This window comes from Pelophylax lessonae (genome assembly GCF_965119305.1).
Source record: "Pelophylax lessonae genome assembly, chromosome: 3".
Classification (NCBI taxonomy): Eukaryota; Metazoa; Chordata; class Amphibia; order Anura; family Ranidae; genus Pelophylax; species Pelophylax lessonae.
In genome coordinates, this window is record NC_138770.1 from 628,388,587 (window position 1) to 628,413,946 (window position 25,360).

A 25,360-nucleotide genomic window follows, 5' to 3' on the forward strand; every position below is an offset into this window, starting at 1 on the left:
TTTGTGCATTGGTTCCAATGGGTGCAGTCTTTTCCTCCTACGACGAACAAATATATTCGGATATTGACTGGAGTTCACCCAAATGGAATCTACTATGTGCGACTGTGGCTAGGATCCTGGACAATATGCTCCTGTTATGGTTCAGTTCCTCTAAATAAAAGCTATGCAGAATGTGTTTAACCACAATGAGCAAAAAATTAAATAGTTGCCAGCAAATGTAAGACTTTACATAGACATTCATATTTGGATGGATATCCTGGTAATTTCAAGGACCTTTTGTAGTGAAGAGAAACCACTAACCAAAGTTCCTTCAGAATCTGAGACTTTCCTGGTCTCTCATTGTATACAATGGTTCCGCTGCAGATCCCTACATAACTACAATTCACAGTAGTGATAAAGGGCCAGATAATCAGTGGACGGCACTTCAACGCACTACCTCCATGTGTTGCAGTACAATGCGTTTTTACTCTTCATTGCTTATTGGAGAAAGAGCCCTTAAGGAGAAAGGACATGAAGTTCTGAAGCCACAGGAGATAAAACAAAAACTGACTACACCAACCAAATACCACTTACTGTACAAGTAAACTATCCATTATCTGTGGATAAACCCTTTACCACTTGACCTCAGGAAGATTTACCCCTGTTCATGACCAGGCCATTTTTTGCGATACAGCAGTGCGTTATTTTAACTGACAATTGTGTGTACGTGCAATGCTGTACCCAAATAAAATGTCCCACAAACAGAACTTTCTTTTGCTAGTGAATCTAGTATGATGCGAGTCTCGCGCTATCCAGAGGACTAGTGAATGTAAATAAACACTCCTTAAAGCTGCATATACCCGTTCTGTTAAACCAGACAGTATATCAAATGTTAATGGAGGGGGGAGGTATCGCGCTTCAGGAAGAATAAATATTTTAAAATTATAAAACAATCTAATAGTGGTATTAAGGCTCAAAAATTGTGATGTGTAAATTCAAATACAAGTTCATAATAATGTAGTATATAAAAATTGTGAGTGTATAATATAATAGTGATCTATAATCGATACACAGACAATAAAAGTGTATATGCGGCTTCTTCAGGCCACGTGACCGGAAGTGGCGTAACGCGTAGGGCGGTATACCGGAAGTGACGTCAGGCGCGGATTTAGAGTCCGCAGGAAAGCTGTACTCGATTTTAAGGCTTGCAAATTTTCGTCTATATGTGAGTGCAATACATATTTTATTTAATAAATGATTTAATAGACATACTGCACTATATGAGCACTTCTTTTTGAGATATCGTGGAGTACCCTATGTGGATTCACCCCCTATCCAAAAAGACCAGATCCATCCCCTGTCTGCAGAGTTGTCAAGAGGAGAGGTGGAAAAGGAGTACCATTTAATCATAAGGTGCACTTCCTTATTTGTTAAGGTGAGCTGCTAGTACACCCCGAGGGGGTCTAAAGAATAAAGAGCACCCCCTTTAGCACTTGGTGAAAGGTGGAGGTATACAGTGAAGAATTAAGAAGGATCTTTGCCTACAAGGGCTAATTGAATTGATTTGGACACTTTTTTCTGGACACTTCAAGCACTTTCTTTTACTTATAAGCACCTTATGGATTTCCTTGTTTTATAGAGATTGAGGAAGCACCTGTCACTTTATTCACCTTCATCTGACATATCGTCAGTTTATTTATAGTTTGAAGATTTTTGAGGATAACAGCACGTGGGCACTTTATGTATATTGTGTGAATATTGGAAGCATATACACTTTTATTGTCTGTGTATCGATTATAGATCACTATTATATTATATACTACATTATTATGAACTTGTATTTGAATTTACACATCACAATTTTTTGAGCCTTAATACCACTATTAGATTGTTTTATAATTTTAAAATATTTATTTTGGTAGTATTTGACCACCACTGCAGTTTTTATTTTTTTGCGATAAAAAAAATATATATATATATATATATATATATATATATATATATATATATATTTTTTTTTTTTTTTTACTTTCTGCTATAAAACATATAGAATACAAAAAAAGTAATAAAAAAAAAAAATTTCTTCATCAATTTAGACTAATATGTATTCTGCTACATATTATAGGTAAAAAAAAAAAAACCCAAATAGGCGTATTTTGATTTGTTTGCACAAAAGTTATAGTGTATACAAACTATGGCATATAGTTTTAGGAATTTCTCCTTATTTTTTACTAGTATTGGTGGCGATCAGCAACTTATAGCGGGACTGCAATAATGCAGTAGACAAATCACAACACTTTTTGGGGACCAGTGACACTAATACAGTGATCAGTGCTAAAAATATGCACAGTCACTGTAGTAATAACACTGGCTGGGAAGGAGTTAACACCAGGGCGATCAAAGGGTTACCTGTATGCCTAGCCTGTGCTTTCTCACTGTAGGTGAGTTGCTTGAACTATGGGAAGGCATTGATCCATGTTCCTGCTTTGCAGGAACATAGGATCAATTCCTTACCTACTGACAGAACGCCAATCTGCCTTGTTTACATAGGCAGATTGCCGTTCTGGCTATATACCCAACGATCGGCGGGTGCTGGTGGACATAGAGTCTGCAGTAACCGCAGATCAGCTCCCGCTGTGTCTAATCAAAGCAGGAGCGGGTCACCGGTGGCGCACATGCGCGCCCCAGACCTGAAAGTGCAGGATCATGTACTAGGTACGTTAACCTGCATAGGAGAGCCGCCGTGTGTATGTATGTATGTATGTATGTATGTATGTATGTATGTATATATATATACACACACACACACACACACAGTAAAAGGTCAGCAAGCAGTTTAAAAAAAAAATTATATTATATATATATATAATATATACGATTCGAATATGATGCTGAGGAACGGCCGCATTGATGCATGGATGACATAATCCCGGCCTCCAGCTGCCAGTGCACTCAATAGTTAAAACAAATTCGTGTCAGTGACTCAGTTTCAAGGACCCTTCCTAGTAAGGATTAATGTAAACTGATGCCTGATTACCTTATTATCTCCCGATCTTTTCATCGCCCGTTAGTCTCGGCCGTCAGTCATGTGCCCTCTGGCCGGCCGATCTCCTCCTCCCCGCCGGCCGAAGTTGCAGAGTGCACGAGACTGACGGCCAAGACTGGCGGCGATGAAAAGATCGGGAGATAAGGTAATCAATCAAGCATCAGTTTACATTAATCCTTACTAGGAAGGGTCCCTGAAACTGAGTCACTGACACTAACTTGTTTTAACTTTTGAGTGCACTGGCAGCCGGCAGGGCTTTCCTGTGAAGTGCAGGCGGGAGTCGGCTATATAATGTAAATTGGCTGTGTTATATCAATGGGGGGCTGTGTTATGTCAATGGGGGGGCTGTGTTATTTCAATGCGGGGGGCTGTGTTATGTCAATGGGGGGCTGTTATGTAAATTGGGGGGCTGTGTTATGTCAATTGGGGGGCTGTCTATTGTCAATGGGAGGCTGTCTAATGTTAATGGGGGGCTGTGTTATGTAAATGGGGGCTGTGGGCAGTAATCGTGATGCATCGATAATCGTTCACATGATAATCGTAATCGAATCAAATCGTGAGACCAATGAAGATGCGCAGCCCCTATATATATATATATATTACGTTCACATCAGTCCTTGCTCCCTGGGAGCTTACAATCTAAGGTTCCTAACTCACATTTATACACTATGGCCAATTTAGACAGGATCCAATTAATCTACCAGCATGTCTTTGGAGTGTGGGAGGAATTTGGAGTACCTGGGGGAATACCACACAGGCACAGGAAGAAACTCCAGGCAGTTCGTGTTGTGGTTGAGATTTGCACAGGTTGACCCTAGTGCTACCAGGCAGAAGTGCTAAGCACTTAGCCACTGTGCTGCCCTCAATATATAGATATATAGATAAAACATATGTGTTTTAAATATGGATTTCATTAAATGGCCATTTCACAAGGTTGCTGCCAGAAAGATGGTGGAGTGAATGGGGAAAAAAACTGATTTTACGCGCTTTACAAAGAGGAAAAAAAAAACACTGTTAAAAGCTGCCATATAAATTACAGGACAATTAAGGCATATTTCTTAAACGCTATCATTATATTACCTGTACTCTATGACATACTCTACCATTAAAAGCAATTATGTACTTGTTATTTGAAAAGATAGTTGGCGGATAAAGGTTGTCCCAGAAAACCATTTGTGATAATTACACACTGTGATACATTACATGGAACTGCCAATAAATGGGTATAACTGGCTTTTAAAGAATTGACTATAGGCTGCCTTTACAATTATTCTTCACGCCGTTTTTGACTGCATCTCAAAAATATCAGGCTAATGGAGTTAAGAAGTGGCCCTGAATTAATATCTATATATAAATTATTTTAGGTTTTCTCAATTTATCGCTGGCATTGCAAGCAAGTGAAGATTGACGTCTATCAGATATGGCAATATCCAATGCCTCCTCCATTTATTTGAGCAGCTCAGCAACAAGTCTACACAGAAAATCATCTGTTTGACAGTTCCTCCTGATCTTTGCACCATTAATTCACTGTGGGAAAACATTTTATTGAAAGCTGCACAGCAAATGAGGAAATTTTACTTAACTTTTGAGAAAGGCATCTATGCTGAAACGCGTTAAGGGGACCATAGTCAGCCCTGCTATGTATATCTGACATGCATATCACTTATGGATGTTTGTAAGTGTATCGGCTTTATTTTTTAATAAATTGTACCCAGCAGTATTACACTATGTCTGTCCCCCTTTTTGGTTTTATCTACAACCGTGTTGGAGTTGAGCTCTGGGGTGTCCATACTCGTTGCTGATCCGTATGGAATACATTGAGGTCGGTGAATCCAGCTGGGACATTCTACTAACATTCCTATTAGCCTGTTTGACCCTTATGCTATATGGTATCTGGGTCCCATCCATCTGGTGAGCGCAATTCACTTTATCTTCACTGGTGTTGGGATTTGCTGCACATTAAGATCACAATATTCTTTGTTGGACCCATTTCATCATCATCATTCACTTGGGATTTTTTGATGGACTTTTTATGTTTGGACTCTCATGTATTATTTGTTTTTTACATATTCACCAATATCAGCGCTGCACATTTCTTTCCATTTGTTGTATTATTGGTCACTTTTTTGTCTAGTGATTGGTGCTAGCTGCTTTTTCACTCATTAGTTAGCGCAGTAATCTTTTTGTTTCCTCATTTATTGTTTACTTAACGTGACCCTGTCACGACAATATCTGTGGGGGTTTCTAATCCCCAGCTGCTGCAGATAACCGACACTTCCAGGGGTATCAAAGAACTGTTCCTACTCCCGTAGGCTGTGGTTTCCCCTGCTGGCTTGTAAGTCACTACAGGATTTTAAACTCCCTTTACAAGCTTTATGTATAAATTCAGAAAAATGTTAAATGAAACCAAATAAATATTTCACGTGACAGGACCCCTTTAAAATACTTTCCATAATCTGTGCAAGTAGCTTGGTGGTGGTGGTGGTTGTGGTAGGGGGTTGCCGGGTAGTTTAAATCAGAGGGCTAAGCAGGGTGGGTAAATATAATTACACATTTATTTTCTCCATCCGAAGCAGCATATACTCTGCTTTCCTTCTCCGCTGTCCACACTACCCCCACATTCTCCATTTAGCATCACCCTGCTCTTAACATTGCAGTGCCTACGTAGCCAGTATTTAGGCCTGAGCATGGTCATACGGGGGTAAGGAGAGCATGTATAACCCTGTGAAGTTTCAATATACACAGGAATCTCCGATAATCTGTCAATGAAGGTACATTATCTGGCCGAAAACTTCACTCATCACACCTACAAAATGGTCATAAGTAAGTGGACACTTCTCCCAAATATTGTGACCACTGTAGGTATATCCACTGTAGGTGTGATGGTCAGGTGGCTATAAAGTGTAAAGCCCCGTACACACGTACCGATCGTCGGCCGAACGATCGGCCGTCTTTTGTCCGAGGGCTGTCTTGTCTGTTGAAAAGTGCAAAAGACTGCACACAAATTTTTTCGGCCAACAACAGCCGACTGCAGAAGTGATGTCATGTGATGGTTAACTTTCCTTGTCTTTTTTCTTTTCTGAGCATGCCCAGTCTTGCAAATCTGCTGTCTGTCGGCCGAATTCTGTACTGACTGGCGAACAATCGGCCGTTCTGGTGTTGGCCAACAAAAATTTTAATGCTTGCACGACAGATTCTGTTCGGCCAAAAATGCGCTGTCGGCTGTCGGAAGCATCATACTAACAAGCCTACAATCGGCCGATCGGTCGTCGGCCGAATATTTACGGCCGACAATCGGTACGTGTGTACGGGGCTTGAGTATGGTTCTTATTGCAGAATGAACCAGTTATTTTGAAAAGCACAGGTTCTTTTTATTTGCCAAAGAGACCTTTGAGTTGTCAATGCAGGACAAAAGTAACAGGGTCATCCAACTTCCCCCAGTCCACAGCACATATTTCCTGCTCTGTTCTGCTGTTGGAAAAAATCTGTATGTCAACTCTGACCCAACCTGTCAGAGCTTACTGGAAGGGCTCTCACCCTTCCCCCATGTGATAGCGCTTAACCAATCACCAGCTACCAACACTGTTACATGAGAGAAGGAAAATGAGTCAGGAGCGTCTTACATGCCAGATACTCATTAAGGCTACATTCACACTTGAGTTGAGAGTTTTCAGGCACTTTTCCAAGCATTTTTTTCAAGTGTTTTTTTTTTTTTTGAGCAAATATTATCGGCATTTTTCATTTAGGCATTTTTGCTGTGGCCAATAGAAACCAAGGTCTGGAGTGATGCTAGAAAAGGGGAAGTTTGAGCTGAAAACTCCTAAAAAACTGCTTGAAAATGCTAATTTCTCGCTGTTCAGGTGATTTCTATTGAAGTCTACGGGGACAAAAAATGCTCAAATCTGCCTGGAAAGTAGCTCATGTACTTTGAGCGACTGGCAAAAAAACGCACAAATGTGAGCAGGGGCCATTTAAATGAATTATTAATTAATAGGATTTTGCTTGTTGAGCGTTCGAGTGTAAAGCTGAAAAACACTGTGAACGGGGTCTTATTCGCCTTTAGAAAGGCTGCTCTCGAAATCATAGGAGCGTGTGATATAGAACTATGGATGCAATCATAAAAGTGGGAAAACATACAGCAACAAAAAAATGCAGTACACGCATCTAAATGTGGCCTGCTGCCAATCTGTGCCACTCCACATTTATCCTGTGAGCTTTTGGGGTTGGGCTTTTATTTGAAGAGGCCATAAGGCTTCAGAGTGTGGACATTCAATGGACAGAGCACTGGGCTGATCAGAGCACAGAACTACTGTACAAGGGCTGATCAGAGCACAGAACTTCTGTACAAGGGCTGATCAGAGCACAGAACTTCTGTACAAGGGCTGATCGGTGCACAAAACTACTGTACAATGGCTGATCAGAGAACAGTGCTGCACAAGGGCTGATCAGAGCACAGAACTACTGTACAAGGGCTGATCAGAGCACAGAACTACTGTACAAGGGCTGATCAGAGCACAGAACTACTGTACAAGGGCTGATCAGAGAACAGAACTACTGTACAAGGGATAATCAGAGCACAGAACTACTGTACAAGGGCTGATCAGAGCACAGAACTACTGTACAAGGGCTGATCAGAGCACAGAACTACTGCACAAGGGCTGATCAGAGCACAGAACTACTGTACAAGGGCTGATCAGAGCACAGAACTACTGCACAAGGGCTGATCAGAGCACAGAACTACTGCACAAGGGCTGATCAGAGCACAGAACTACTGCACAAGGGCTGATCAGAGCACAGAACTACTGTACAAGGGCTGATCAGAGCACAGAACTTCTGTACAAGGGCTGATCAGAGCACAGAACTACTGCACAAGGGCTGATCAGAGCACAGAACTACTGTACAAGGGCTAATCAGAGCACAGAACTACTGTAAAAGGGCTAATCAGAGCACAGAACTACTGTAAAAGGGCTGATCAGAGCACAGAACTTCCGTACAAGGGTGGATCAGAGCACAGAACTACTGTACAAGGGCTGATCAGAGCACAGAACTACTGTACAAGGGCTGATCAGAGCATAGAACTACTGTACAAGGGCTGATCAGAGCACAGAACTACTGTACAAGGCCTGATCCTGGATCTGTTTGTCAGCCTTTAATGCACTCCCACAGATCACCAACACAAAATCTAGCCACTTTAAACTTAGTATATGGGAGCAAAAATGTGTAAGCAGAGATTACCGAATGAAATCCACATGTCAAAATGATCATACAATCGAGGGATACAGGCTGCAAAAGTTATATGTAAATTCTGTCTCTTCCTACAAAAGTCAAGCAGTTGGTCAGAGAGGCTGCTCCCCAATTAAAGAACCAATAGGGAGGGACAAGGTTAAAATTAAATTTAAAGCGGAGTTCCACCCAAAAGGGGAAGCTTTGCTTGTTTGCACCCTTCCCTGCCACATTTGGCATTTTTAGGGGGGGGGATTGGGTACCTGGTTTTGACAGGTACCCGCTTCCACTTCCTGGGATGTTGATCGCAAGTCGATCTATATTATGTCCGGCCCCTCCTCCTTTCTCCTCCGCTGCCTTCTGGGACCTGTGTGTGTTTCAAAAGACGGCGGGACCCTTCAGAGAGCACAGCGTGACTCACGAATGCGCAGTAGGAAACCAGCTGTGAAGTCTGAAGGCTTCACTGCCTGTATCCCTTACCTGCAATGCCAGCGCCTACACTGGAAGGCGATGGACGAATTGGCTCGGGGTGCCGACATCGCAGGATCCCTGGACAGGTAAGTGTCCTAATATTAAAAGTCAGCAGCTACAATATTTGTAGCTGCGGACCTTTAATGTTTTTTTTCCCCCAGGCAGGAACTCCGCTCTAAAGGAAAAAGTCAATATTTGCAGACAAATTCAGCTGCCTATATTTCTGGATCTATTTATTTTGATGTTCAGTTTTCAAAGAAGGTAACCACTGCTTGGGTATTTGCCAATCATATGCTCTGCATGGCTTGCCCAGGTCAGTGACAGGTTTAGGAAACATGAACAAAGGGAATTTTTCCTGCGATCCTTCAGATCAAAGTACTCTTTTGTGAGAATTTAGTTTACTGAACTTTTAAAACGAAAAATTGCACGATTAAAAAAAAATTGCAGTCTTTAAACGGCATTTCCTCGATTGTTAGGCCCCTTTCACACGGGCGGTGCGCCCGACAGACTCAGCTTTGCTCAGCAGGGATCGATCCGCCGATCCCCGCTGAGTAGGTGGATGACAGGTCCATCTCCACTCACTGTCCAGAGATGGAGCTGAGACATCTCCGCTGACATCCGCTGCTCCATAGGGCTGCATGGAGCATCCAATCAGGTCAGCCTGAAAAACTGACAGGCGGACCAGATCGGAAAGCCAGTGCGAAAGGGGCCTTACAGAGCTGTGTTCTGCTCACTCACAGCTGTCAAAAAAAAAAAAGAGCCTCTGGCAAATGTTTATCAACATTGTTAAGGCTACGAGATAACTATAAGGCTCCGTTCACATGTCAGCGTATGGATCGCGGCACGATTCCGCCCGCGATCCGGAGATTATTGCAAATCGCGGGACGCCTGTGCGTTGCCCGTGATTTGCAATAGCCCCCCAAATGCTGAGCGATGTTGCCGCGATTTTCGCCTGCCGAATCGCGGTAACATAGCGCAAAAAAAAATCGCGGGACGCATTACGCCCAAAAAAGTACAAGAGCTTCTTTGGAGCGTATTGCATCCCGCAATTTTTTTTGCGCAATGTTACCGCGATTTGGCAGGCGGAAATCGCGGCAACATCGCTCAGCGTTTGGGGGGCAATTGCAAATCACGGGCAACGCACAGGCGTCCCGCGATTTGCAATAATCTCCGGGTTGCGGGCGGAATCGTGACATGCGAACGGAGCCTAAACAATGTTTTACAATGTATCATTTCGTTCTATAAGATCAATGTGAACACTTGTGTGCTTACAAGTTAAAATCAGTATTTTTTGCTAGAAAATTACTTAGCACCCCCAAAACATACATACACACATTATATTACATACATACACACATATATATTGATTGAACATGAGTAAGCCAAGGGCCTGTCCCCAACGCAAAGGGGAGTTGAGCTCCAGCTGCTGAGGCAGCGAGGGATTAGTAATTTTTCCTGGACGAATCGGCATAAAAGAGCATTTACCACTTGCATTACAGGGAAAGTTACACTGCAAGTGTATTTTTTTGTTTGCTATGGAGTTCAACTTGAGGCTCAGTTCACACTGCTGCGACGGCAAATTCATACGACTTGCGACTTCCTTCTGACTTGATCGGACTTGGGCTGAAATCACACCCAAGTCAGACTAAAGTAGCACAGGAGCCTTTCCTTAAGTCAGAGTGACTTGTGTAGCATAAGTTAAAGATGGCTCTTATAGGGAAACATTGAATTTGACATGTTATGCGACCTGGGGTCTCACAAGTCACATCCCATGTCACAGCAGTGTAAACCAAGCCCTAAGCATGAATACCAATTCAATTCTAGGATATGCAGAGCACAGAAAGCAATTAAAGTAAAACAACAGCCATATTAAAATTTCACTCAGGTTACAAGTCAAAATGTATGCTAACTAAAAACAGACTTTAGTGTCAATTTACCAGCATTCTTATATACAGTATATAACATTTCGGGAGAGTATCAGAACGGTATTAATGGTTCTATCGTGAGGAGCAGCATTTCTATAAACGCAAGCAGCTTCCTGTCCAGTTAACCTACTTAGGGGTCTTCTTTTGCAGATAAACGAATGAAACCGACTTCATAAACATTAATATCATGTCAACCCAAAGTATGGGGAATTTACATATATAAACACTATTAGAAGATAATGTAAGTTTTCAAGAGTTCCCAAATCACAAAGATAAAGGCAACATTAAAAAAAAAAAACAAGCAGAGAAAAGTATTTTTTTTATGAAATACACACAGCAATGCAGTACAGTCAGTCCTTTACCTGCGAATCCTCTCTACCCCGATAATATCATCATGTAAAATCATCAGTTTTATGATAAAAATGTAAAGTATTATTAGGAAATCCAGACTGTTTTCTACCACCGCAATATCTCCATGTGCCCCATCACTAAGCGTACTACCAAGCGATCCTTTGTAGACCATATGGCTCCCTGCCTATATGTCAATGAAGCTTTAATTATTGATATCATTGCTGCAATACTATCTGACTGATGTACAAATAAGGAAGTCACGTGGGAACCTGAGAGGGCACATTACAGACAGCCTGCATCCAGTTTGCCTCAGCTGTATTTTTTAGCAGTTTGGCTTGTCAGCTTGCTATATTTTACCATTGTTACATATAGTGCAATGCAAGCTGCCAGCACAATAAGAGAAATGTATTGTTCTCAGCAATGCCAAGGAAACCGCATTTCCCACAAAACAGAAGGATGGTCTTTTAAGCTTTTAGCTCACTAGGGAAAAACCTTCTACTACCTAAAGAACAAAAATGTAATATATTGTAGCTTACCTGTCTTTAGATGCAACGGTTGCATTTACTTTTCTTTTCAGGCTTTTTTCCTTAAAGCGGTATTAAACTCCCCAAAAAATGTGTTATATTGCAGCTTATCAATTCTTAGATGTGGTGGCTGTATTCCTTTTTTTTCACTTGGTAATCGAGCCACTAAGGCCCCTTTCACACATGCTTTCCGATCAGGTCCATCTGTCAGTTTTTCAGGCGGACCTGATCGGATGCTCCATGCACCTCTATGGAGCAGCGGATGTCAGCGGTGACATGTCGGCTGACACCCGCATGCTCTCCGATCCAATGTGGTACATGAAAATAGGGTTTCAATCCGTCTGGAGGATCGGATCGGATGAAAACGGACAAGCGGTCCGTTTTCATCCGATCTCCCATAGAGGAAAGCGGGGATCTGACAGCTCCATCTCTGCAAAGTAAGGGGAGACTGAGATGTCATCCGCCTGCCCAGTGGGGATCGGTGGATTGTTCCCCGGTGAGCAAAACGGAGTCCGCGATGCGGAAAGCCCTTGTGAAAGGACCCTTAGTCTGTCATTTTTCTAATTCCTTATACAGACCATGCTGTCCAGCAAACATTGCAGTTAGGGGGTTGAGACAAACCTTTTACTACTGACAGGCGTGCTCACAATGGTCAGCTTTAACCACTTGCCGACCGCCGCAAGTACATATACTGCGGCGGTCAGCCCCTCACAGGCAGAGTGACGTATCGGTACACACCCCCGCGTGTGTGACCGGCGAACCCGATGTCCGCCGGTCACTCAGCGATCGTCGGGGGAGAGGGAGAAAGGCAGGCGGCTAGTGTAAACAAGCCGCCTGTCATTCTCCCCTGTGTAGGAACATCATACGGTTCTACTATGTAGGACCGTTGATCATTGTTCCTACAGCTCAAGCCAAAGCCAATCACAGTTAGAATCACGCCCCTAGGGACACACACAGCCCCTCCCTCTCAAATAAAGTTAACTCCTTATAATGCATATGTATAGCACTGATTACTGTAGAAATGTCACTGGTAGCCCCAAAAGTGTCAAAAATGTCAGTCAAGGGTCCGATCTGTCCGCCCCAATGTCGCAGTACCGCAAAAAAAATTGCAGATCGCCGCCATTACGTGTTAAAAAAAACAACAAAAATGACAAAAATCTTTTCCTTTGTTAGTAAACGCGATAACTTTTGCGCAAACCAATCAAAATACGCTTTTTGCGGTTTTTTTTTACCAAACATATGTAGCATAAAACAAATTGGCCGAAAATGTTAAAAAATTTTGATTTTTACATTTTTTTGGGGGAATTTCATATAAAAAAATGTGAAAAATATTGTTATTTTTGCAAAATTGACGCTCTTTTTTTGTTTATAGCGCATGATCAAAAAATCGCACCGGTGATCAAATACCACCAAAAGAAAGCTCTGTTTGTGGGAAAAAAAGGACATCAAATTTGTTTGGGTACAGCGTCGCACGACTGCGCAATTGTCCGTTAAAGTCACGCAGTGCCGAATTGCAAAATACCCTCTGGTATTTCAGCAGCCAAATCCTCCGGGGCTTAAGTGGTTAAACTCATGTAAAACCTTTATCCCAAAAGAAAAAAAAATAACCCGTTACTGTAACTGCTTAAAATGTTTTAGCTGAGTTTGGCTTTGTTAGTCAAGTCCATTTAAAGGGTCATGTATACACAGATTAGATTGACCGCCGGCCATGGGAAAATGCAAAACCGTGCCGCAATTCTTCCGCATTCAGGAGAGGGAGATTGAGGGAGGTCGAACCTTCCCTAACTGCAGCAGCTTCTAAACTTGTAAAAGTCTATGTGTGCATGGACACACAGGCTTTTATGGGGTTGAGTTTTGGAACTTTGGCAAAAAAAACTCCAAAAGCTCCTAAACTCAAGTTTAGAAGCTGTAGTGTACATGAAGCTTTGATCTGCTAGCGCATTTAAAAATCCCCTTCTCCCCACACTGCTTTTCAAAAGTGTCTCTATTGCTCCTCCATCCAGAGTGGAGAGACCCCAAGACAGGACATGTGTTACCGGCAGGATTGCCAGGTAAAAAAAAAAGGTTAAAAAAAAAAAATCAAAAGGGAAAACTAATAGAATTATCGCATTTAAGGACTGGTAAGCGGATATACTGTATATTAAAGGTTTGTTTTTAGGTTTAATACCCTTTTAATTTTCACCTGGTGACCTTGTCAGTAACAGTATTCCTCTTTTAGGGTGACAACAGTCACTCAGGATGCTACATCTAAGGAGAGGTACCAATGTCACTCTACGACAGGACTACAATAAGCTCCCCCTCTCCTCTTCTACAGTATCTTACATAAGTGAGTACACCGCTCACATTTTTGTAAATATTTTATTATATCTTTTCATGTGACAACACTGAAGAAATGACACTTTGCTACAATGTAAAGTAGTGAGTGTACAGCTTGTATAACAGTGTAAATTTGTTGTCCCTTCAAAATAACTCAACACACAGCCAATATTGTCTAAACCGCTAGCAAAAAAAGTGAGCTCAATAGGGTTTAGGTCTGAAGACATGCTTTGCCAGTCCATCACCTTTACCCTTAGCTTCTTTAGCAAGGCAGTGGTCGTCTTGGAGGTGTGTTTGGGGTCGTTATGTTGGAATACTGCCCTGCGGCCCAGTCTCTGAAGGGAGGGGATCATGCTCTGCTTCAGTATGTCACAGTACATGTTGGCATTCATGGTTCCCTCAATGAACTGTAACTCCCCAGTGCCGGCAGCACTCATGCAGCCCCAGACCATGACACTCCCACCCCCATGCTTGAATGTAGGCAAGACACACTTGTCTTTGTACTCCTCACCTGGTTGCCACCACACAAGCTTGACGCCATCTGAACCAAATACGTTTAATTCGTTCTCTTTAGACCACAGGACATGGTTCCAGTAATCCATGTTCTTAGTCGGCTTGTCTTCAGAAAACTGTTTGCGGGCTTTGTGCATCATCTTTAGAAGAGGCTTCCGTCTGGGACGACATCCATGCAGACCAATTTGATGCAGTGTGTGGCGTATGGTCTGAGCACTGACAAGCTGACCCCCCCAACCCCTTCAACTTCTCCAGCAATGCTGGCAGCACTTGTCTATTTCCCAAAGACAACCTCTGGATATGATGCTGAGAACGTGTACTCAACTTCTTTGGTCAACCATGGCAAGGCCTGTTCTGAGTGGAATCTGTTCTGTTAACCGCTGTATGGTCTTGGCCACCGTACTGCAGTTCAGTTTCAGTGTCTTGGCAATCTTCTTATAGCCTAGGCCATCTTTATGTAGAGCAACAATTCTTTTTTTCAGATCCTCAGAGAGTTCTTTGCCATGAGGTGCCATGTTGAACTTCCAGTGACCAGTATGAGAGAGTGAGAGCGATAACACCAACTTGAACACACCTGCTCCCCATTCACACCTGAGACCTTGTAACACTAACAAGTCACATGACACCAGGGAGGGAAAATGGCTAATCGGATCCAATTTGGACATTTTTACTTAGGGGTGTACTCACTTTTTTTGCAAGCGGTTGAGTTATTTTGAGGGAACAGCAAATTTGCACTGTTATACAAGCTGTACACTCACTACTTTACATTGTAGCAAAGTGTCATTTCTTCAGTATTGTCACATGAAAAGTTAGAATAAAATATTTACAAAAATGTGACAGGTGTACTCACTTTTGTGAGATACTGTATATATCATAAAGGGGATGGGTTCTGTAGTCCTTAGGGATAGCTAAGAAAAAAATGATCTGATAAGATTTCTGGAAGAATCAAAAGGTATTTTTTTGTACTTATCGAGCAGATATAGGAAAATGCTCTCAATGGTACATTTAAGAGAAACTCCACTTATGTTAAAAAAATGAATAAAGCATATACAGTAAAATTGCTACACAAGACATTTTGTAATCTTACGTTATTAAAAATTACCATTGCATTTCAATTAGCAGTCGATGTCATTTCTTAAAGCTGAAGTTTAGAAATTATCTTTCTAACTACTGCCATTTAGAGAACACCGTGTACTTTTTTTTTTTTTTTAATGAATACAAGGGGTTTTTTGTTCAGATGTGGTGGAGATTATGACATCACTGCCCTGCTTCTCCACCTCATCCAATCAATAAACACTTTGTATTCCTTGAACATGTGATTGGACAAGAGAAATCTTAACATATATGGGCAGCTTTACTCTTAGGACGTGTTCATATGTGCAGCAGTGACTTCCACTCTTCTGAAAAGTGATCCATGCCCGGATCACTTTTCACAGGTGTTGGACAGGCAGCTAGAAGGAGATGGGTTAAATCAGGTGATGTGGATGGTGACCCAACAGTTATAACTATCACGAAAGCAGCATGCTGTTTAAGTTTTGCCATGGCAGTTGTACCATCATGAGCGGCTGTATGTTAGTCTTAAGGCAGGCAGTAGTCAGGGGGCATTAAAACCGTGGCTCAGCTGCCTGGTTTTGCTAACCCCCCCAGGCAACATATCTGAATGAGTTCTTACACAACACATTTCATGTCTTGACTGGACTAAGTCACTGGAGTGATGTGAGGTTGAGGTTATTTAAGAGACCACAGCTAGAGGCACTTATGCACTGAATAAACCAACTGCTTTAAGAGTTTGCAGGATATGGTGGTGTTGCATGAGCATTCTACACAAGTGAATTTTGCATCTTTGCCAACAGTACCATATTGAAGAGCTGATGTGTGGCTGCATTAAACCAGCCTTAGGTAGATTGAAATTTGGCCAAATTTCGATCCATCTATGGGCAGACTGGTTGTTCTGAAGTCGTTCTATCAATTGACTTAAGTGCAAACAGCAGGTCAGGCTTTTTTCTGTTCAATCACTGCCAGCAATCATTGAATTCTGACAGCTGGGAAACCTCCCGCTGTCAGAATACAATAGCGCAGTGGCAGGAATTCCCCAATCAAGCAATTTTCTTTTCTTCAACCCATGGTTGAAGAAAAGAAAACTGTATAATGTATGGCTTGCCCAAGCTTTCACTTAAGTGGGGTACACACTAGTAGAAAATCTGCCCAAAATTCCCATCCGATGTAAAATCGTACGATTTGCGGCTAGTGTGTACACAACTTTCAGCAGCCGATGCTGACATTTTCAATAAAAAAAAAAAAACGGAGAGACAAACACCAAAATTTTTATCCTCCGTCCTAAGCACGACCAATTTTAGTTTAATGTGTATGCAGTATTTCCACGAAAAATCGGATAGGAAAGACCGTGCGTGATCTGAAGTTGCTGATGACCCAGAAGTCTAGGAACAAATGTCACACAAAAAAAAAATCAGACGAGAAATTTTGTAAACATTATGCACTGTCAACTAAAAACTGTTATGACCGCTGAGCGTGAGAGAGAGAAAAATCAGAGGATATTTCGTCCGATTTTCGTCAAGTGTGTACGAGCCTTTACTTTTACCTGGTAATCCTGCAAATAACCTTTCCAAGGATGGCTACACCCACTTCTCCACTGTATTTCTGGAGGGAACGATAGTTATCACAGTTTGGACTAAGAACTTATGTGCATTTGTTCATCTTTATTACATGGGGGCTGAAGGGATTAGTCGTTTACAGAAAAAATATAAGGTCGGTTGTTCTTTCTGGTAAACTCACAAGAAGTAACCAGGACACTGCAGTTCTTCAAAATCAACATGTATTTTCTGTACTAGCTTAAAATGTTCTTAGCCTGAAAAAAAAAAAAAAGTCTTAGCCCAGGACAGCCTTAGAACCATCAGAATCCAAACCAATTTTCACTTTATCAATCCAGAGCTGTCACACATACACACACATCAGATTCCTTGCCTAGGTAAGGGTGGTATATTATTGCTCAAGATATTTATGCTTACATCTCAGAAGGCTGTGCCCAAGTATCAGGTTATTTTGAGCCTGCAGGACCTTTGACACATCTGCGCATACGCAAAATCAAGGCAATGTCATCAAGGGGATGGCTGTGTAAATGGATAGACAGCAGATGCTCAATTCAAGATGGCAACATAGGAAGAGATGTGCAGCATAAAAGCAGGGAGTGATAAAAGAACAAGGATGGTGACTATGTTTATCATGCACAAAGGAGCTAAATGATATCTGAAAATAAAAATGTATGGGTAGGGGTAAAGTTCCTCTTTAACCACTTCTGGACCAAGCCCACTTCTGACACATGTTGTTTACAAGTTAAAATATGTATTTTTAGCTAGAAAACCCCTAAACATATACATACATACATACATACATACATACATATACACACACACATTTTTTTTTCTTTTTTTAGCAAAGACTCTGGAGAATAAAATGGCGGTCGTTGCAATATTTTTGATCACGCTGTATTTGCGCAGCGGTCTTTCAAACAAAATTTTTTTGGTCACACCGAGTAAATAGATACCTAACATATTACGGTTTAAAGTTGCGCACACCTGTGGAATGGCGACAAACTACAGTCAATAAAATTAGAATTATTGCTCTCGCTCTGGCGATTGCGGCGATACCGCACGTGTGGTTTGAACAGTGCTTTCATTTGCAGGCACGACTTCCATATGATTTTTCAAGAAGAGAAGTGGTCCTGAGTGCAGGTCCAGTGGCATGGAGGAAGGTCCTTGTTATCTGTCAGAGGCTGGGAGGTGAAGTCCTGGCCTGCATGCAGATATCAGTGTGGAAAAAGGCATGAGCCAAAGCTTTAATGCACAATGCAGAGTAGATGGAGGATGAGCACGCAACTCTATCCTCAACTCCCTCATCACCACAGCTAGTTACATAATTTTACAAAAGACACCTTTGTTATGGTATTCTAAGTGTGTGTGTGTGGGGGGGGGGGTTAGTCAATTTCTGCAAAAACAGTTCACCGCTGGAGATTCCATAAACACCGAGCCACCAATTTCTGCATGGATCTGGCCTCCCTTCTGCAGAGAGCGAAGATGTAGTTTTGAAATTATAAAAAGGAGGAAGTCTTAGCAATTGTAACACAAACATTCACAACTTACTGTATACATCAGTCTGCTTGACACGCTCACAGCAATAAACTATGCTGTTTTAGGAAAAGTCTCTGAACTGAATTAGCAATTTCATGTCAAAACTTGTAATAGGAACACATGACTTATGGATGTGATCTTTTATTCCGAATTTAGTTCAAACACAAAACAGACACAGCAACATGATCAATAGCCTTCACGCACTAGAATAATTTCTATGAAAGCTCAGCGTTCTTCAATTCATATTAGCCGTGGTTATAGACCCAGACAATGTCAAGGCAGGAAGAATATCCGATTCATGGAGTTGAAAAAATTGAGGCAGCTCGGAAGTAACATCATATAATAAGGATCATTTCAAAGGTAAATTGTATTTATGAAGCTAACCTTGACTTCTTGCTGTACTAGATACATTTTCATTGTAGGGCATCCAGCAGGTTCATGCATCATCAACTTATTCCTCAGTCAATAGACCAGAAAGGCACAGTACATTCATCAAGCACTACATATGGCGAGAAGAGACAGACAATTCTCCTGATGGAAGAGGACATGGACTGTGTGATTTGGAGTCTCCCGACCTATATAGATAACCATGAAAAAATTGTAGCGCAAAAATAAGAAAGTATAATGTAAAATAAAAGTCCAGCCAAATGTTTTTTTTCCTGATTTGAGCAGAACAGAGCAAAGCAAGTTAGAGTCTGATGGGTTTTTTTTTTTTATTGCTGTGTTTCTGCACTGGAGATAGTTGTCCTCACTTCCTATCTTCCCAACACCTATCACCAGAAATGGTATTTAGCTGATCTCTACCCAGACAGCAATACAAATCAGAAATATCATTTTCTGGCACTATTATAATAAAAATAAATAAATAAATAAATATAAAAAGCCTAAAATTTAATTTTTCTAATACTCTGGGTCCAGGACCTGGATTGCTATCAGTGGAGATGATGGCACACAAATTGCTAGATACTTAATTTACTTTATTTAATCTTTGTATTCTAATTAATGTTATAGAAATAATGTTGGAGAATGCATTCTTTGGAGATACTTATGGGATCAGAAGGTGCAAAGAACACATTTGGTTGTTCTGTTAAAACACATAATGTGCACGAGACAACAACCTTGGATCTGATTCATACTGCCCACTCTCGAAAAGTCCTTATGCTGCATCTTTCAACGATGCTGAAAAAGAGTTTGATAGGGTGAACAGGGAATTTTTGACAGAAACCCCCCACCCCCCAAACAAATTGGTCTTGGCCAGCAGATGATGCATTGGATCCAGGCTGTCTACTCCCAAACTTCTGCTCAAATGAAGGTAATGACCATCTCTCATCCCCCTTCCAAATCACCAATGGGACTCGGCCCTTTCCCTTTAAGATCTTCATCTTGTCTCTGGGGCCCTTTTTGCGAAAGGTCAGAAATAATCCAGACATTATTGGTCTAAGTCAGGTTCTTCATTGTGCCCAAAGGTTGAAGCCTATGCACATGGTTTGCTATTTTTTCTATCTAATCTCCTGATCTTGTTACCGATATTGATGACAGAGCTGAAGACTTACAAGGCCCTGTTTTCCACATCAACTACCAAAAATCAGAGGCTCTAAATGTCTCCATGTCAGTTTCTCTGATTTCTCTTCTCAAGACCGACTCCTTCAACAATAAATATCTTGGCATTTACCCTTCCCAGGAGACTAGAAGATGCCTTTGTGTTGAACTCCTCACCACTTCTTACATCAATCAAAAGGGATCTTCAGGCTTGGCAGGGTTCCTGGTTTGAATAGGTAAAATGAATAGCATGATGCCACATCAGAAAGGTTCAGTTTTTATCAAATAGGTCATTTTTTTTTTTTTTTTAAGGACTATGGAGTCCTCAGGGGATCCACCTTCTCTGACAGCCAATGAACAATGGTGCACCAAAGACCAGGGTACTGGGGGGGAGGGGGGGGATTTCAATGGTGTAAGAGTTGCTGCTCACTCCAACCCAGAAAAAACCATACATGCTGGTTTGGGAGAGGGACCTTAACTGTGAACAGGAACCAGAGTATTGGTCGTCTAGACTACAGGTATCCTATAAGGGTATCTTGAATGTCAGAGACAAGCCTTAAGGTCTTGACCAGATGGTACCCGGTCCCAACTTGCCTGGCCAGAATGTATAAGACAGCCTCCACAGAGTGTTTGAGATTGTAAGTTAAGAGGCTCTATGCTTCATATTTGGTGGGAATGCCCAATATTAGGAATTTTTTGAACAAAGTGTTTTTGATGCTCCATGAGTTAGCCGTAAGCACAACAACCCCATCCTACACTAACCCCACCTGACACTGCCTAATGACCTCCTGCCTGGGTGGCCACACCCAATGAAACCGTTGGTCTACTTCATCCTACTGGTGGCTAAAATCACTATGCCAGGAGCATGGGCGACGCCTTCAGTATCCTTTAGACGACTGAAAAAGACAACTGAAAAGCAAAATTTCTTGGATCATGATCCATGAAAAGATTGCTAGCATTGTGAATGTTCAGCACTGTATCTTTGAAAGGACTTGGGAACGATGAGCAGCATACAAAAATGTGCTCCTATCCTCAACAGCCGCTCCCATACAGTTCTCTGGCTCCTCCTTTATACCCTTGGTCTCCCCTCTAATGTCGGGATACATCCATATCCTTTACTTCTCTTTTTCTACCTTTATCCTCTCCCCTTCTATTCTTTTTTGACACCTTCCCTACTTTAATTTTACCTCAGACATTTTATCCTAACTAATGTCAATTTTGTGGTAAATGCTACAACAATTTAATGCTTAGATGTGCCTTACGTATACTCTCTTTTCAGTGCACTTGGCCACAGCATGACTAGCTCAGATGGCATATTTCATGTGTTCTCTCCCTTATGAAGATTCCAATGTGTCTAGATCATGATTGTTATGCCACTGTAAAGCCCCGTACACACGTACCGATTGTCGGCCGACCGTTCGGCCGTCTTTTGTCCGGTGATGTTTTGTTGGTTGAAAAGTGCTCAAGACTGCACACGAATTTTGTCGGCCAACAACAACCAACTGCAGAAGTGATGCCATGTTCTGGTCTACTTTTCGTGTGTTTTTTCTTCACTGAGCATGCCCAGTCTTGATCATCACATTTTTGTCGGCCGAAATCTGTGCGGACTGACGAACAATCGGCCGTTCTTTGTTGGCCAACAAAAATTTTATAGCCTGCACACCAGATTTTGTTTGGCCGAAAAGTCGCAGTCGGTTGTCGGAAGCATCATACTAACAAGCCGACAATCGGCCGATCGGACGTTGGCCGAACATTTACGGCCGACAATCGGTACGTGTGTACGGGCCTTTACTGTTCCTGTATACTCAAATTTTGTTTTGGATGCTTGCACCCTGTGCTATGTTGGCTGATTGTGTAATGTCAATTTGTTGATGTTCTTATTACAGAAATAAAAACCTTGTGAACATAAAATTAATATCATGCCCTGAGTGCTCTATCCCTTACAGGCCCTGCACTTCATATCCCGAGTTCCTTTCTCCACACAGTCAATAGGTGGTTTCTCAGACTTACCACATTTTCGTATCCCCACCCCCAATATACTGGTTACCATACAGTGCATCTGGAAAGTATTCACAGCGCTTCACTTTTTCCACATTTTGTTATGTCACAGCCTTATTCCAAAATGGATTAAATTCATTATTTTCCTCAAAATTCTACAAACAATACCCCATAATGACAACGTGAAAGAAGTTTGTTTGAAACCTTTGCAAATTTATAAAAAAAAAAAAAACACATGTACAGAAGTATTTACAGCCTTTGCCATGACACTCAAAACTGAGCTCAGGTGCATCCTGTTACCACTGATCATCCTTGAGAAGTTTCTACAACTTGATTGGAGTTTACCTGTGGTAAATTCAGTTGATTGGACAGGATTTGGAAAGGCACACAACTGTCTATATAATGTCCCATAGTTAATAGTGCATGTCAGAGCATAAACCAAGCCATGAAGTCCAAGGAATGGTCTGTAGACCTTAAAGGTAGGATTGTATAGAGTCACAGATCAGGGGAAGGGGTACAGAAAAATTTCTGCAGCATTGAAGGTCCCAGCGAGCACAGTGGCCTCCATAATCCGTAAATGGAAGAAGTTTGGAACCACCAGGACTCTTCCTAGAGCGGGCCGCCCCAGCCAAACTGAGTGATTGGGGGAGAAAGGCCTTAGTCAGGGAGGTGGCCAAGAACCCGATGGTCACTCTGACAGAACTGCATTTCCTTGTGGGGAGAGGAGAACCTTCCAGAAGAACAACCTTAACCTGAAGGACTCTCAGACCACGAGAAACAAAATTCTCTGGTCTGATGAAACAAAGATTGAACTCTTTGGCCTGAATGGCAAGCATCATGTCTGGAGGAAACCAGGCACCACTCATCAGCTGGCCAATACCATTCCAACAGTGAAGCACGGTGGTGGGAGCATCATGCTGTAGGATGGTTTTCAGTGGCAGGAACTGGGCGACTAGTCATGATCGAGGGAAAGATGAATGCAGCAATGTACAGAGATATCCTTGATGAAAACCTGTTTACCAGCGCTCTGGACCTCAGACTAGGGCAAAGGTTCATCTTCCAACAGGACAGCGATCCTAAGCACAGGGCCAAGATAACAAAGGAGTGGCTATGAGACAACTCTGTGAATGTCCTTGAGTGGCCCACCCAGAGCCCAGACTTGAACCCGATTGAAAATCTATGGAGAGATCTGAAATTGACTGCACACCGACGTTCACCATCCAACCTGATAGAGCTTGAGATGTCCTGCAGAAGAATTCGAGAAACTGCCTAAAATAAGTGCGCCAAGCTAGTGGCATCATACTCAAAAAGACCTGAGGCTGTAATTGGTCCCAAAGGTGCTTCAACAAAGTATTTCGCAAAGGCTGTGAATACTCATATACATGGGATTTTTTTTATTTTTTTCTTTTTAATAAATTTGCAAAGATTTCAAACAAACTTCTTTCACGTTGTCATAATGGGGTATTGTTTGTAGAATTTTGAGGAAAATAATGAATTTAATATATTTTGAAATAAATCTGTATCATAATAAAATGTGGAAAAAGTGAAGCACTGTGAATACTTTCCGGGTGCACTGTACATCTCAAATTGGGAAAGTAATCAGGGGCTGAGCCTCATGGACAAACAGGTGGAGAGGATCCTCCTGTTCACTTACAAAACATTCATCAGTTCCAGGTACCAAGAATCTGGATTTAAACTGTTGGTACCTCACCCCCCTCCCGTGGAGAGGAGATTGGCGCTCTCTTCCTCACATCTTTTTGTCCTGCCGTTATCTGCATGCCTTTTGATTGGAGGTACATCGCACCACCTAGAAATATACTGATCATATAATACCATGGGACTCGGCATTCTTTCTGCTGCATCATCGCCACATCTCTGGAAAGATCTACAGGCGCTCCATTTTACCATTACTGCTCACTGCAGGAAAAAACTGTATCCCACTTTTCTGGAAACAGACACAAGCACTGTCGATTTCTGTTTGGTTAAAAAGGGTCTCTGAAATAAATGAGATGGAGGACCTGGTGGCCATGGGGAGGGGGCCTTCGAGAAAACTTCTTTAAAAAGTGGTTGCACTGGCACCACTTTACATACAGGTGTACCCATCCCTGCCGGGTTGAATTGATATCCTGTGGCATTTGGAGGTCGGTTTGCCAGAGTCCGGAGGGACTGAGGGGTGGACATGGGCTATATCCCTTTTTGGACTCCCCCCCCCCCTTTTTTTTTCTACTCTCCCCCCTATTCTGCTTTCCTTTCTCTCTTCATCCTAATTGAATCCAAACCAAAAAAACACAGGGTACAGAGACAACTTATTGCTTAGTCCCCTGAGGCAATTTATTCATATCCAATTATCCCTCTTTATTGGGTTCTCGCTGCTCTGATAGTCAGAATGCAATACAATACAATGTCTATGTTGGAAAACATTGTTAAAAAAAAAAACAAGATCTCGATTCAACCCCCCCTTCACAATCTCAATTTGGCATTTCCACGATTCATGTAACAAGTGAAGAGCTGTTTCCTGCTCACAGCAGTCAAAAAAAAAAAAAAAAAAGCAGCCAGCAGGGTTTATATCAAGATAAAAAAAAATAAAAAAATTGTATCTTCTGTTCTTTTAGAGATCAAAGAGATGAACTTCGATCTGCAAATGAGGTCAGTTTAACCACCTAAAGTCTAACCTTTTCTGACACACATTTATTGCTTACAAGTTAAAATCAGTATTTTATGTTATAAAAATAATTTAGAACCCCCAAACTATGTATATATTTTTTTTTCCTTTTTTTTTTAGCAGAGACTCTAGAGAATAAATTGGCGATTGTTGCAATAGTTTATGTCACACTGTATTGGAACAGCGGTCTCTCAAAATTAGCGAAGATATGATGGACAGGGGCAAAGCACCACCTTATCCTTGTGAATCACCATATAAGGTGAACGACAGGATAACGCTGCCAGTTCCGACACGGCAAGCAGAGGTGATGGCCACCAAAAAAGGCCACCTCCTGGGGCAGCGTAAGCAGGGAAACCTCCCTAATATTTTCAAAGGGAGGCTTCTTTAGAGCTGAAAGCACCACATTAGGATCCCAGAGCGGCAATGGAGCCCACACTGAAGGAACCAAATGTCGGACACCCTGAAGAAAAGTATGCATCAAGAAGTGTGAGGCCAAAAGGTCATTGGAAAAAGTCCGCCAAAGCTGACACCTGGCCCTTGATGGTAATCAAGGCCAAAATCTCTGTTCAACCACCCCCCGTTGAAGGAAGATTAAGATCTGATCCACTGAGAAGGAGGATGAACCCCAAAAGACTTACACCACGCAATGTACGTCTTCAATGTACAAT

The 25,360-nt window shown here is 41.9% G+C and overlaps 1 protein-coding gene across 1 annotated transcript in view; it reads right to left on the reverse strand.

Moving 5' to 3' along the window:
- The window catches only part of SYT14 (synaptotagmin 14), a 408,651-nt gene that overhangs the window by 296,183 nt on the left and 87,108 nt on the right, over positions 1–25,360 (reverse strand). The window lies entirely within an intron of this gene.